This window comes from Humulus lupulus, chromosome 5 (genome assembly GCF_963169125.1).
Source record: "Humulus lupulus chromosome 5, drHumLupu1.1, whole genome shotgun sequence".
NCBI classification, from domain to species: Eukaryota; Viridiplantae; Streptophyta; class Magnoliopsida; order Rosales; family Cannabaceae; genus Humulus; species Humulus lupulus.
In genome coordinates, this window is record NC_084797.1 from 92,364,861 (window position 1) to 92,371,791 (window position 6,931).

The window sequence follows — 6,931 nt, forward strand, 5'->3', positions numbered from 1 at the left end:
TCACCACCGAGGGACTAGCCTCGGCCTCTGCCTATGTCAAAGTGAAAACTCGAGCTGGAGTCAAGCTATACACCTTTCTTGCTTCCCTTTTCTTCACCGTTGGGCAATCCTTCTTGAGGTGCCCCACTGCTCCGCACACATAGCAGGCCTTGGCCCGAAACTTGCCCTGGTGTCATCTTCTGCATTGCGTGCATTCAGGATAACTCCTCCATGCCTCACCGCCTCCCTGACGACCACCCTGAGCACCCCGACCCCTTCTATCAGGACCAGTAGCGGTCGAAGTGTCATGGGTCTTCCTCTTCACATCACTGGGGCCTCCGTCCCTACTAGACCTAGAATAAGGAGGGACCACTCTGCGACCCTCACGTCTCCCTGTACTTTCCTTCCAAATCTTGTTCTCCGCTTCCTCAGCGGTAAGAGCCTTCTCAACAGCTTGGGCATAAGTTGTCCCCCCAGACACTGTTGTTATCCTCACATCCCGGGCTATCATGGCATTAAGCCCTCTAATAAATCTATCTTGCCTAGTAACATATGTAGGCACAAGATCTGGTGCAAATTTCGCAAGTCTATCAAAATTTAGAGCATAATCACTAACTGTCATGTTGCCCTGCACCAACCCCACAAACTTGTTAACCTTTGCTGCCCTGATGGAAACATTGTAGTATTTTTGGCTGAACAAATCCTTGAATCCATCCCTACTCAAAGTAGTGATGTCCTTAGTCTATGATGCCATTTCCCACTAGATGCGGGCATCCTCTCTCAACATATATGTGGCACAGGCCACTTTGTCATAACCTTCTATCCTCATGAAGGCCAAGATAGTAGTAATCATAGTCATCCATTGTTCGACCTTTAGTGGATCAGGTCCTCCATCAAAAGTTAGGGGATGCTGCTTCCGGAACCGCTCATACAATGGCTCCCACCTATTCCCAACTTTTAGTAGCTGAATAACTGGTGCCACTACAGGTGGCACAATAGGTGCAGCACTCCCTGACGGAGCCTGCTGTCGAAGAAGACGAATCTGTTCATCTTGGCTTTGAAGCCGTGCTTGCATCTCTGCCATAATTTTTTGCTAGTTCTCAAGGACTAGCGGAGGGATCTGGTTCTGATCATCATCTCTAGTCTCAAATCTAGTGCCGGCTAGTCGCATAGATTTTCTTGGATGCATAGCTATCCAAGTTAATCTGCAATCAACGACTCGGCAATCAGACCATGATGAGAGGGTAAAAGCTTTTCCAAAATCCACCAATGGCATATAATCAATCACAAACAATCATGATATAAGTATTCATCCACATACACCAGCATTGCTAATAAGCATGTCCTAACATCACCACGCAACAGTCAAGTTATAGACATCCACCCATACATTCACCCATATAACGCAATAAGCAGTTAATCATTCAGATATTCTTTTACAAGCATAGCAAGGCTAATAAGCATGCCTCAATATTGTCACACAATAGTCAAGAGCCAGGCTCTATCAGTATCTCATGCTTCCTATAAATCCAACAGATATCAACAATCATAGTTCTTTCCAATCACTTAAGCATATAAGCACATATACACATTTACCAAACCCTGAATCGAGCTTGCCTCTAGCAGTGAATGTACATGTCCAGCCAATCTTCAGGAACCCTTAAACCTAGGACGCTTTGATACCAAGTTGTAACACCCTGGGTAGCCAAGATCGTTACACTGTGCATTTATAAAGGTGCGGGACTTTCTAATCAAGTCATTTAGTTGAAAACATGTCACTAAAACCATTGATCAACTAGGGTTAAAAAGGGTTTTGGTCATAAAAGATACATTTCATATAATAAAATGTTTTGCACATGGGATCCCCAAAAGAAACAACGTTTGAAAGTCAATTTACAAAATTTCAAGGTATAAACAACTGCTAGCCACTCTAAGGGCAAAACAGACATTTATGGTCCTCCTGTTCCTGTCTCCTCCTCAACCGTGGTGGCCGAGTGGCTAGTCATGTATATTATGCCTTCAGAGCTCCCCAAATTAGGGCTGATCAAGCTTACCCTTGCCTTTACCTGCACCACGTAGCACCTGTGAGCCAAGACCCAACAACAAAACACAACATCATAGCTTAAACATTGATAATAATCATATAACTCTTAAAGCATGTTCTTACACGTAGTAGTCCATATTAATCACATAACTCATACACATAACCATGCATCACAAGCTAATACCCAGCTATCTAGCACATCATATTCAACAGTTAACAATGATAATCAGGTCACACAATAATCAGAGTCGATGCCCTTAGGTCGCATCCTCTGTTTACCCCACTGACTTCGGTCCACTTAAACTGAGCTCAGTGTATATGAAGCTGTCCTCAACTACCAGTGGCTGAGCCACACTTTGTGCGCTAATGTAAACTCCAACACTCTTAGACTGTTGGTTTAATATTCTCATGGCGTAATACCAACATTCATAGTGCATACAAGAATAGGGAACCCTTAGTCCCATTATAAAATCACAACCGGGTGCAGTTTTCTTACCTTTAACTTCCAAGTGTTCTGATTACGAGAGATGCCCCTTGAGCACGATCCGTTTCTTGAGCCCTAGCTTAAACCTAGTTACAACCAAGATAAGGGATTCCATTAATAATTGTAAAATGGTTTCCGGATAAAGTTCTAGCCTTCGGGACATCGAATTCCACAAAACACGGTAGCGAGATCGATCCCTCGCACCGTAGGTTAGGTTCCCGTGCTTAAAAACTCCAAAAGGCCAAAAATGCCCTTAAGAGCTGCGGCCCAAGCTTCCTATGCCGCAGCCCGCCCCTAACCAGAGGCTTAGCCTCGCCCAAAAATAGACAGGGGCCGCGACCTAGCATTCCCCATGCTGTGGCCCGCCCTCCTTCGTCAGCTCTTATCTATTTCAAAGGGTCGCGACACACCAAGAACTATGTTGCGGCCCGACCCCTTGGAACCCAGAAAATCCACCATTTTTAACACTCAAACCTCACTCAAATCCACCAAAAACCATCCTAATGATACACTCCAATTATCACAAACATTCTAACATGTTTTCAGCAACATAACCCAGCAAAAACCTTGTCTAGACACTCATCAAAACAACATTTTAATCTCTGAAACCCATAAGTTCAAGAACACCAAAACCCAGCCAAGAAAACCCCATAATTCAAACACTAAACCACAAATTGAAGCTTACCTTCACTGAAGAACCAATCCTCCAAGAAATTGCTGAGCTAACTCCCAAGTCTTTTGCCTTAATTCAACCTTTAAATTCAGAACCCAAGAACTCTTAGAATCCAGCCCCAAAGCTACATAATCAAATGACCAAAAATAAAATTCAAGACTTACCTCAGTTCCTGGTTAAATTCCTTAGCTTCTACTGGGTTAATCTTCCAAAACCTCAACTCAATTCACTGAGTTTCTAGCCGAAATTCCTCAGTTTCTGTAGTTTCCCTTGAGTGAGAGAGAGAAGAGAGAAAAGGGTCGGTTTGGCCTTGTTCTACTACTTTCTGAGTTTTGTTTATTCTATCCTTAATTGATTAAGTCAATCTCGAGGCTCGGGTACCAAAAATGTCCCCGAGGGCAAAATGGTAAAATTTCCCCTAGTATTCCCACCTAGGCTTCCTAACCTCAAATATATCTCCAATTATTTATTTCCATAACCCGATAACTCGGATAATCATCTAATACCCAAAATACTCCTTGACTCGCCCCAAGCCAAGTATTGGGTCCTGTTGTGACTTTCCCCCTAGTTGGCTCCCTAGGATCGCCTCAAGTCGCATGCTGCAGATATATCCACATAATAATGTGGTCCTTACAATTATAACATATAATCACATTTATGCCCTCAACGGGCTAAAATTACAAATATACCCCTTTAAGCTAAACAGGGTCTACATGCATACTAATACTCGTAGACATGCATTTCATATATTCATATGATCATACAAGCATGCCTATCACAGAATCATGCATTAAACTACTTAATTCACATATAAACCAATTATGCCCTCCCGGCATACTAATCAAGACCCTTAAGCCTTATTAGTGATTTTTGGGTCGTTACATTTATTTCTCGGAGTATCTACATTACCAGTGGATTGAGTTTGATAGGATTTTTCCTTTCAGTTTTTACCAAGGAGTCCAGTTTGGTGGCTTATCCTGAGTTTCCCATACGTGGATCGAGAATGGTCATCACCCTTTCGGTTTGTTCGGCGACCAGGGTTAGACTTGTTATTTGACGGAGGACCAATCCTTGTAACTAGGGTAGAACCTTCCATTGCATGGTTGATAATTTTGAAGTTCATGATCAGTAAGCATAACTTTGCGCCTTTCTTATTCACGACGAGCTTCAGAGAAGGCTTCTTCATTGTCAGAAAATGGCGAGCGATTGACCAAACACCCTCGCACTTCATCAAGATTTCTGTTTAACTCAGTAAGGAACTCAAAAACTCATCCCCATTCAAGTTGTTGCTATTGTTTCACACTACAGTTAGTGTAGAGAGGTGCAGTTTTGAGATACATATCCAGTTCCTGCCATAAATCTTGTAAGTCTAAAAAATATTGGGTAACGGTCTGATTACCTTGTTTGATTTCTTTAAGTTTTGTGCAGATTTCTAAGATTTGAGAGGCATTACCGAGAGAAAAATACATACACCGAGCAACATCTTAGAATTATTTAGCTATTTTAAAGAACAAGTAAATGCAATTGATTTTTGGATCCATCAAATTAATAAGCCAAGCAAGGACAATGGAGTTCTCAGCCTGCCATACCTTATGATGCAGCACACTATCCCAGTACCTCTGCTCTTTTATATTATTTGCAATAGCTTAGTTTTTATCTTATTTATTTGCTTATGCACGTAGTTGTTGTTATTCACGCGAGTTGTCATCTTTTTAATTGTATTTTCGTTATTTTTTACTGGAACCTTTCTTTAGGTTTTCTTTGTTTACTTCCAAAACTGTGTCGTTTGGGTATTGTTTAAATAACTCTCATTCTAATGAAATCGGCAGAGAAGAATATTCAGGAATAATTATTTAATTTCCTTTTCTCTGGCTTGAGCATGTGAGCTCCTTTTGATCCAATAGGTCGGTTCCCCATCATTTGGTATCATCACTTTCAGCTTTCCTGGTCTTGTCGATGGCCGAGGATGTGGTCGACGTTCCCCACGCTGACAACGCCGATTGTGGTGTGTAGGCCCTTTGGGCCTCCGTGAATACTCTTGAACGTCATACCACAAACTTCATTGAAGAGGTTCGGGGAATTCTTTCTCAGTGGCCGCTTCCACCATATGCTAACCTACTTGCTCCACCAGCCCGGGACCGAGTCCTCCCTCGTCATCCGCTTGTTGTTGTTGCTGAGTTACCTCCCCCTCAAGCTCCTCTTCCCCACCCACAACCAGCTTGTCGTAATGCCCACCATGACCTTGCTCATGCCATTCATGTGACTTCTGATATGGATAATGACATTGATGCCTTTTTGGATCCAGCACGATATGTTGCCCCTCCCCGCCATCACCATCATCATCACCATGATTTCAAAATGAAGGTGGATATTCAATGGTTTGATGGTCATTTTCATATAGAAGATTTCTTGGATTGGCTCTCTAGCGTGGAGAAATTCTTTGAGTGTATGAATGTTGATGAAGCTTCCCAAGTTTAGCTTGTCTCATACAAGCTTCACGGTGGCGCCGCTGCTTGGTGGGACCAATTACAAAACAATCGTTGTTGCTCCGACAAGCAACCTATTCACTTGTGGCCCCAGATATGTAAACTTCTTTGTGCTCGTTTCTTACCACCTGACTATGAGTAGACCCTATATTAATTGAACCATATAATTAACAATCCATCATTCAACCATACATTCAAAAAACATATCCATCCATTCAATACACATATCAACATACATATAAAAAATACAAGAAACCCACACACCATTTAATATATATATATGTAGACTACTCTGGTACTTATTGTTGGTATTAAATAAGAAAAATATAAAAATATGTAGTTGAATGTATAGGCAAGGGATTTTCAAAAAATTATTATTACCAGCCAAGATCATACATATATAGATATATTAAATAACACATAAAAGGAATAGAGATTACCACTCATAGCCTATCAAGTGTCTTTGAGTCTTTTAGTAAAATCAACGATCTTCCTATCCTTATGAAAGCTCACACCTTAGCCTTCCAAGTCGTTCATCTAACACACAAGGATACGTGTGGGCACGTAGGTTTCACATGTTGATTTAGGCTCTCTAGATGTACTTAGAATTTGAGGTATAGAAAATTTTATTGTTTCTTTTCTTTGAGAGAGTCTGATAACCTAGAAACAACTGACTTAGAAAAGAATCGCTTCTTTTTAGGTTTATAAAGATAATTAAACTATTTTTAATAATCTTTATATAATTAAATTAAAACTGATCAGTTATAACCAATTAATTATTTAATTTAAATCATATTTAAAAAAGAATAATTAAATAAGCAAATTAATTTGAAATTCAAAATTCAAATCCCAGAAATGTGATATAGACATGAGTGACACCACTTATCCCTATCCTTGATTTTCTCATTTGTTTGTTTAATTAATTATAAGATAATATATTTATTCCCAAAATGTATATATCAGTTAATTCAAAATTAACCTAATCTTAAAAACTATGACTTTTAAATAATTATCTTATAATAAGATAATAGTTAAACTCTCTCAAATATTAATCAAACATGATTAATATTTATTTTAACTAATATAAAGTTTTTCAAATAAAAACTAATTAGTTAATTAATTAATTAATTCACAATTAATCAATTGCCTATAAATTATTTCCTTCCACTGGAAATTAATTCCTTTGCAATTTAGTCCTTTTCTCTATTAATCTATCTTGTGACATCCTTACCCTTGACAATGTAGGACAGAGGCGACTCGGGGGT